The sequence below is a fragment of the Macadamia integrifolia genome, chromosome 14, assembly GCF_013358625.1.
Source record: "Macadamia integrifolia cultivar HAES 741 chromosome 14, SCU_Mint_v3, whole genome shotgun sequence".
NCBI lineage: Eukaryota > Viridiplantae > Streptophyta > Magnoliopsida > Proteales > Proteaceae > Macadamia > Macadamia integrifolia.
This window is the reverse complement of record NC_056570.1, coordinates 14,155,101-14,164,480: the sequence shown is the minus strand read 5'-3', so window position 1 is coordinate 14,164,480 and position 9,380 is coordinate 14,155,101. Positions and strand designations below refer to the sequence as shown.

The window sequence follows — 9,380 nt, the reverse complement described above, 5'->3', positions numbered from 1 at the left end:
TTGCCCTACTTCCATAGGTTGACCTCTGAGGATGCATACCTATTTCTAAGGGAATTTGAAGAGGTATGTATTCTAATTAAGATCCAACAACTTTCTGATGATGCTGTTAAGATTAGGTTTATCACTTTTGCATTAAAAGACCAAGCTAAGAAGTGGTTGTATGGGTTACCCACAAATTCCATAAACTTATGAGAATAGTTCACAGTTGTCTTCCTTAAGAAGTTTTTCTCAATTCACAAGACCAATAAGCTTAGAAGTGATATCCGTTAGTTTAGGCAAAAGACTAGTGAGTTATTTTCCAAATTTATGGAGAGATTCAAGGATCTACTTCAAGAATGCCCTCACCATGGCCTAGACTTATGGCATTTATATCAAATAATTTATGAGAGTATTGATTACCCAACTAAACAAATGATAGAGTTTATATGCCCTGAGGGATTCACATCCTTTACAGATGAAGGAAGGCATGAGAATTCATACTTGACTTAGTTGAAAAAACCCGTGAGTGGGAATCAACCCAAGAGAGTGAAAGAACCATAGGAGGAAAAGGATATTTTATGGATGGGATAGTAGCCAAGGAAGCCCATTTGGATAGCCTAATCAAGAGGATTGAGGCTATTGTTCCTAGAAAGCCATCATCAGTCAATTTGGTTAAGATTTGTGCTTGGTGCCAGTCCCCTGGACATGTCATAGAAAAATGCCCCAACACCTCTGGGGGTACTTCTAATGATAGTGTTAATGCCTTATACCAGAATTGTAATACCCTACTTCTTAAACTCGATCTGATTACACGATTGACTCAGTTTAACTATGCAGGACCCGAATCGAGGAGAGTTAAAGCGGGATCCTTATGGACTATGATGGCAAGGGTGACCTTAAACATCGGTTGGCCTGACAAGTCCGAGCCAGTGCCAAAAGAGACGGGTGTACCAAAGCCGTGTATATGCACCTATCACAAGACCATGTACAGATAAAGCAGGTATGTAGCCATATATTAAGGTGCATACGTATATTACATCGTATGCCAAGAGTGAGATTCGTGCCGAGGGCCGAATTCTGTCAAAATCCTAAGTTTTGGCCCTCAGGTGGGAGGACAGGAGGGCGCATCCACCCACCAAAGTGACCCACCCATGTGAATTACTTAGTTATTTAAGAAGTATATATAGCATTTATGTTTTTCTTTTCTTTTCTCATTTATGACACTCGGATGTTGGTGAGAAGAGTAAAAAGGAGAGAGAAAAGAAAGGAAAGAAGAAGGGAAGAGAAGAAAGAGGAAGAAGAGATGGATTTCAACGGCGCCGAGGCTTGATCTTCCCATTCCGACACCGGAAGAGTGATCTCCAACGTTAGATCTACGTTTAGAGGTGAGCAAAGGCTGGGTTCCTTAAGCTTTCACCATACCCAAAACCCTTGATTTGGGTAGGGTTTCTTGAAATCTTGTAAATCCCCCTTGAAATGATGAATCTAAGGTTTAATAGATGATTTATGTGTTGATTTTGAAGGATTTGAAGAAGGGTTTCCACGGATTTCAAGAGCATTGGTGATTGGAAGTGATTTTGGGGTTTTGAAGGCGTTCTTGAGCAAAGAAGGTAAGATGGCTTTCCATTCCTTAAATCTAACCTAGATCTAGGTTAGAACCATCTTATGAGACCTTGAATGAGTGAAGAATGGGTTTGGAAAAGCCCCATTTGAATCTCTAAAGGTTGGGGGATGTTTGGGAAGAAACAGCAGTTTCCCACTAAGACCGGTGGGCCAGACCGGTGGGCCATCTGGCCAGCTTGTGGGCACCCGCCTGAGAGGGCAGGGCCCTCGGGTCCAATCGACGGGCCAGATCGACAGGCCGACTAGCGGGCCACCCTGCCAGTCGGTCTTAGCAGGACCCTCGGGCCCTACCGATGGGTCAAACCAACGGGCCGACCGGTGGGCCGACCTTCCCGCCGGTCCAGATCGGTGGGTCTGACTGGTGGGTCAGATAGATGGGCTGTTCGACCCACCCGAGAGGCTCTGAACGTGATTTTTACGTCCAATTGGACCCAAAAAGGACGTGTGATCTTCTTTTAAGATTCTAAACATGATCTTGTCATTGGATCATGTTAATTTTGATCCCAAAGTGGTGAAATACTAACTCCGCTCACTCATGATAGGTTCACCAAATCCTACGCTTTGCGCACTGGATCTCACCCGTACCGAGCGTGAGTCCTTGTACACTACAGGTAAGTGGGGAGAGGACGTTTGACCTTGTTTGGCATTCATTGAATTGTATATAGTCTAGCCATGCCATCATGAAAATGCTATGTAGATTAGTCATCCTCACATTATTATGCACGGGTGTTGTGTTTACTTCCTAAATGCCAAGATATGATATGCTTATGTGATAAATGTTGACATCATTGTGCATGATGCATTAATAGACTAGATGCCGTAGTCGACTTGGAAACGAGTGCATTGTTGGCCCGTGGTATGGGATGCGGTGGCACTATACAATCATACTATTGTCATATAGGAGCATGCGGTTTAGGATTATCACCTTCCCGTACTACGACCCTTCCCAACAGGGGTAAGGTGTTGGGTTACCATTTGGGGGGAAGCAGTGGTCGCGGTTGTCGGGTCACTGTGGCCGTTAGACATTACGCCCGGCTGGTCATTAAGACAGTCGACAACCCCGGTGGTATATTCAAGAGGGCCAATCGTACTGCTTTTAAATTACTGGAGTCATCACCTTTAAATTTCAGTCATTTACTTTATGTTGAGAGCCAGTGGTCGGCATGTTTTTATTTTTCTGAGTACTCACGGTGGGCCTTCTCTGACAGCCCTATGGGCTTATCGCGGGATGGAGTTCGTGGCTCGTACCCGGAGTATACGCGCACTGTGGTTGTAGTAACACTAAACCAAAGACTTAGTAATGTTGCTTAGGTGGATGTGATTTAAAATGTATTGCATAGCATATAGTACATATGGTCGTGATTTGTTGTGTTGACTGCTGTGTGGTCCATCTTTCCACTTACTGAGCTAGTGAGCTCATCCCATGTGTGTACCTCTTTTAGATGATTTTGCAGGTCATCCATCTGAAGAGCACGGGATGGGTCCCACAGTTGAGTTCCCTGAAGAGGACTGGTGGGCCCCTGAGGAGTTAGAGCATGGTACTGATTGCTCGTGCGAGAGTTATGCTGCGGGACCGTAGTTCTGATACCGAGCTGAGCTCCACTTTTGATGCTGAGCTGAGCTCTACCTTGTGATGCCGAGCTGGGCTCAACCTTTGATACTGAGCTGAGCTCTAGGCTTTGATACCGAGCTGAGCTATACACTGATTTTTGATGATTTCTTTTATGTACTTGATATGTGAATTGTACTCTTATTGTGTAAATATCATGCCTTCGGGCCCACATGTATTTAACTATTGTATCACAATTCGGGTATCAAGTATTATGGGAATATTCACAGGTAAACCAAGTCTTCCATTGAACTGATGAGCTCTTTCTTAGTTGTGTGTATACTGTGGTGGAATACTGTATCAGATGATCCTGGCAGGTTTGGGTTAACCGGTGTTAACCCGGTCACTGACTCTGTTCTGTGTGAATGGGGTGTGACAACGGTGGTATCAGAGCGTAATACTCTAGTCCATTCACAGCATACCGTTTAGAGCCCATAGAATCTATAATAGGAACTGGGATTGGGTTAATGTAAAAACTTTAAAGGGTTAAAAGCCAAAGAAAGAAAGTAATAAAAACGGTTGCATTTGGTTATTGCATTCATGGCATGCATGAGAGATAATTTACGGTTTATTTAATTAGTGTCATAACCCATCAAGTACAAGTTTAACGAAATTTTGGCAGCATAACGGCGTGAAATGAGATTTCTAAAAATTTTCACACAAACACCTGATAAACAACATATCCACATATATATAGATATCAATGATCAAATTAACAAAAGACATCACAACTAAACCACACAAGTATTCAAATATACAAATCCACCACAGACCACTGTCAAAATACATTATCCCACAAATAAGTCCAGTTACAGAGCGAGTACAAAAAATGAGAAAATAAGGGAAAAATACAATAGGATAGACAACATGGAACAGGTGAGAAGCTGGTGGACGAGCTAAGTCCTCACTGATCCTCGTTGTCGTCGTCATCTATTATTACTACGTTCGTTGGAGGTCTAGAGTTGACGTTGAGGCAATGGTTATAGTAGTCAAACCTCGAGTTCACCAGCCGTACCTCCCTCCAAAGTAGGCCAAAATCTACTGAGATGGCATTGGCCGTGGTGTCCAAGTCCTGGCCCAGTCTGAGAAAGGAGTTCTTCAAAGTAGCCTGCCTCTCCAGGATGCATTCCTCCCTGGAAGCACTCTCGTCTAACCTTCTTAGCAGATGCTCTTGGCCATCCTTCAAAGCCCTCATAGTGGACATCATGCCCTCAAAATCATACGCACCACTCTCAGGTGGTGGGGCTCTATGCTATGGACCTGCAGCTCTGGTGAAGCCAGGATCAGTACCTCTCGACCCCTGAGGCACCTCCTCAGGGATGTCCTCATCCATCAAATCATCCTCCTCATCCTGAGGAACATAGTCCTCATCCTCCTCACTGGACTCCTCCTCCATGGGAACATCCTCCATAGGGGCAGCTCTCCTATCTCTACCTCTCTGAGCTCCTGCTCTTTGAGGTGTATCCAGAAGGGTGTGGAGACCCATCCTCAAGAGGTTACCCCTGTCGAACTTGTCTGCTGGAGTCTTCCCCTCCTCACCACTCAAGTTCACTCCGAAGAACTCGAAGATCCTAGTGAGGATCCTGCTATATGGAAATCCTCCATCCTCGGGGTGAGAAGTGTGGTGCTCCATGGTCTTGAGGATGACATAGGGTAAGCACAAGTGCTCGTCACCTCCCTCTAAAGCCTTATAGATGCAGAAGGCTAAAAAGGCTGCCATGAAGCCCACCTGGTTCCGGTGACCTCTGGGGAGCAAGTTGAATTGGACCAATCGGGCAAATACACGAACCTCTGGGAAGAATGATGTCTCGGACTCCAGACATGCACTGCTGCCACAGATGGTCTCATAAATGTAGTCTGGTGTCTCCAAACTCATGAACGGGCCCAGGGGCTTACTCCTGGGAGGATTGTAGTAACGATGCCCAACTGCAGAGATACCCAAAATGCTGGCCAGGGTGTCCACGGTCAATTGGATGTCCACCCCCTTCACCATTCTGACTATAGCATACTCCCCGTACTGGTAGGAAACCTCTAGGTTGCAGTAGAATCTACGGACCAACTGCTCATAGCACGGATGGTCTACATGGAGGATAGACTGCCAGCCAGTGTTGTGAACCTCTCCTGAAGTTGAATCTTGTGGAAGTTGCCAACTACCATAGTCTTCTCCATCATTAATGACCTCTTCAGGAAGGCTTGCCAGTTGGCTGCTGCCTCTGAGCTGCGGAAAAGTTCCTCGCCATAGTTAGAATGATCAATGGGGGAAGGTCCGGGTCTCCCTGTGCAGGGGGCTGGAGAACTAGTCCCCGTACTCTTCTGCTTGGAAGCGGTGGTCTTACGCCGAGTGCTAGAGGATGCGGGCTCCTTGCCTTTGCGAGATGACATCCTGGCAAGAAAAGAGGAAAGTAGAGTGAGTAAAGAAAAAGAGAATGACAAAGCGAATAAAAAGAGGGGTGAGCAATAAGAGGAGGCCCCAAAACCCAATTTTCACAAAACAAAAAGTGACAAGACAGAGAAGTAGGGCAAAACAGCAAGGTAACAAGGGGCAAGTAAAGCATGGCAAGTAGAGAATGATAGAAAAGAAAAACCCCAATTCTCATTGTGCAAGTTCAATCTAAGGAAGGAAAAATGGAAAAACTCACATAGAGTGAAGCATGAAGCTTACATGCTCATGGGGGGAAATGCCGTCATTCTACAATTTAGAATATGCAAAAACACATGCTAATGTGCTATTAAGGTCCACAAATACAAAAAGGTGTAAAGAAAATCAAAGAAAACTCAACACAAAAGATGGATTTTCATGGGAAGGTATGGGATTTCACACACAAGGTACTTTCTATGATCTCTACAGTATGCTAAGTACAAATCAAACATAATGCATTGCATTTGAGTCATTAATTGGGGAAAAAGAGTAAGAATTGAAGAAATCTCCAAATTTGAGAAAACTAGGGCATGGTTGGGGTTTTTCTCAAAAATGGAGAAGTAAATCCTAAAAAACTAGAAATAACCACAAGAGAAACATCACAATCACATGGAAACACTGTTCTATGGAAAGAAACATGGGAAAGGAACCTAGATTAAAGTCTACACATGAGTTCTACCCCCCAAGTAAAAATTCTGAGAAGAAAAGGAAGAAGAACTTACTTGTGAATAGAGGAGTTGATCCTTCCCAAAAGGGCCGGATCATTGAGTGAGATCGCGAGTGGAAGCGTCATAAAGCTCTCCAAAATCGTCTGGGAGGGAGAGAGAGAGAGAGAGAGAGAGAGGAAAGTGAAAGAATAAGACAGAACAGAGCCTAAAAGGCCCTGTTCGAGTTTTTGCTCGGTCAAGACCGGCGGGCCACCCTGCCCGTCGGTGTCACCCGCCGGCTGAAAAAAAAAATAATAATAATAGGATTTATTATTGCTATTATTGTTATTATTAATAAAATTATTATGATATTGTTATTATACTTATAATATGTGTGATGGTTAATTGGGATCATTGACATACTTGTTGAAGCACTAACCCTGTATTTTTTGAATCAAGTTGCAGTTAGTTGCAAACTATCATACACTATGATACCTTGCGTGTTGGCATATAATTATGTGCCGATATCAATTCTATGGTGTTTAACCAATGTGATGTATGATATGTTCCAGGTACAGGGATACGATGGTACGTACTAAATCCGGTAGCAATGCTCGAGGTACCCCGTGTGGTCCTCGTCCGATCGGTCGACCACCGAATCCCAGGAGGTCCTGCTCTGTGGGGAAAACCTCACTTCCACAACCTCCAGAGACCTTTGGTCAGGGTGGGGCACAAGAGGACCCACCTATGACTACACTTCCGAACCCTCCACCGGTCATTACTCTGGGGGATGTTGCTACCATAATTCAGCAGTCACAACAGGCTTTTCAGCAACAAATGCTTCAGCAATAGCAAGCATTTATGACTGCTATTCAACAACAATTGGACCTTTCTCAATCAGGTCAACCTCCCCGGATACTTACTCCACAGGGCCCGCCTGTAGGGTCTGGTATGGGACCACAAGTGGGGGGTACACCTCCAAATCCACCATGTGGCATTCCTCCATATGGGGTGCCCCCTCCATACTCTTACTATCCGGCTTATGCTCCTAATTACCCGCCAATGAATAACACGTCAAAGGTAGTGGAGTCATTCAAGAGGAACTTGCCACCTGTATTCTCTAAGGTGGGGAGTGATCCTCAGGAGCCGGACCAGTGGATCTAGGAGCTAGAAAAAATATTTGAGGTGATTGAGTGCACAGATGCACAGATGCACAGAAACTCATTTGTGCGGGGTTGCAACTCAAGAAGGAGGCCAACTCTTGGTGGCAAGCCTCTAAGCCCATATTGTTGGCTGCCCATCTAGAACCCACCTGGGAACAGTTCAAGAAGTTGTTCCTGGACAATCATTACCCACGTAGCTTCAGAGACCGCAAGGAGACTGAGTTTATGGCCTTAACTCAAGGAGGTAAGACTATCCTTGAGTACCAACAGCAGTTTGAGAGCTTGTTCCATTTTTCCCCTAGGCTTATGAGGACAGCTGAAGAGAAGGCTGCGAGATTTCTAAAGGGCCTAAAGGCATCCATTGGGTCTGTACTTGAGGTCTTGGATTTGACTGACTATGGCCAGATTGTGCAGAAGGCCAAGACTATGGAGGATAAGCAGAAGGGAGAACAATCCCTCACACCTGGACTATGGAAGAGAAAAAATCCATTTTCGGATATGGGTAACCCCTCCAAGGCATACCGTGGATCGTACAGTTCTGGGCCTACTTATAGGTAGCCCTATAGGCCATCTGGCTACCCTCCTAGACCAGCTTGTGGTTCGGGCTCCACCTCTTTTTGCCCGAACACTAGTGCGGCACCTACAGTTCTAAGGCCGCCCCGACCTCCATCTTCAATGGGTCAAGTGCAGAGGGGCCCCGCTCCAGTTCCGACATCTTAGATCTATTGCTTTAACTGCCATTCCTATGGGCATTATGCAAAAGACTGTCGGGTCAGACTAGCCTTGCCCTCCAGTCAGCCCTCGGCGTACCGACCTCCCTTAACTCGGGGGAAATCAGCTGTAGGGAAGGATGTATGCCCTATCAGCTGAGGAAGCTGAGGCCAGCACAGAAGTGGTAGAAGGTACATTTTAAATTAAGAATTTTCTTATGTTAAATATTGATGACTTGCTGAAATTATATGCATTGTTACACCAGGTGTCCTATCCATATCGGGCATACCAGCCTATATTTTATTCGATTCAGGAGCTATACATTCATTCGTATCTAAGAGATTTGCTGAGAAACTTGGGATGCCACCCAGGATCCTAGATCATGGAATGATTGTTAGTATTCCTACTGGTAAAGTTACTCAGTTGAAGGAAGTGTATGGGCCATGCTCAGTGGAAATTAGTGGGAAGAACTTTGATGCATAACTCATTAAGTTCAATATGCAGAATTTTGATGTTATACTGGGCATGGATTGGTTGTCGGCTCATCGAGCTAATGTGATGTGTGCTGAAAAGCTGATTAGGGTGACAGATGACGAAGGAAGAGAATTGGTATATCGAGCAGATAAAATGAAACGGGTGAGAAAGGTCCTTGTATCCGCCCTTCAAGGGGTAAAATTGTTGGAAAGTGGATGTCAGGGCTACTTATCATCGATACTTGATGTTGATGCAAGGATTACACCTCTAGAAGAGGTAAAGGTGGTTAAAGAGTTTCCCGACGTCTTCCCAGATGACCTGATGCACTTACCGCCTGATAGAGAGTTGGAGTTTACCATAGACTTGGTTCCTGGAGTAGCTCCAGTATCTAAGGCTCCGTACAGGATGGCACCAGCTGAATTGAAGGAGTTGCAGATGCAGTTGCAGGAACTATTGAAAAAGGGATTTATTCGCCCAAGTGTTTCACCTTGGGGTGCCCCAGTGTTGTTTGTCAAGAAGAAAGATGGCAGCTTGCGTATGTGCATTGATTACCAGAAGTTGAATAAGCTAACCATTAAGAACCGGTATCCATTGCCACGCATTGATGATTTATTTGACCAACTGCAGGGTGCAAGGGTATTTTCAAAGATAGACCTTAGATCAGGCTATTATCAGCTCAAGATAAAGAGCAGCGACATCCCCAAGACAACATTTAGGACTCGGTATGGTCACTATAAGTTCCTAGTGTTATCTTT

At 44.9% G+C, this 9,380-nt stretch overlaps 1 non-coding gene across 1 annotated transcript; it reads right to left on the bottom strand.

Annotated features, from left to right (window-relative positions):
* Positions 1-246: 246 nt before the first annotated feature.
* On the bottom strand, positions 247-353 carry LOC122062278. Its single transcript, XR_006134898.1, has one exon. It is a non-coding gene; the product is annotated as a small nucleolar RNA R71 (small nucleolar RNA).
* Between the last annotated feature and the right edge of the window lie 9,027 nt (positions 354-9,380).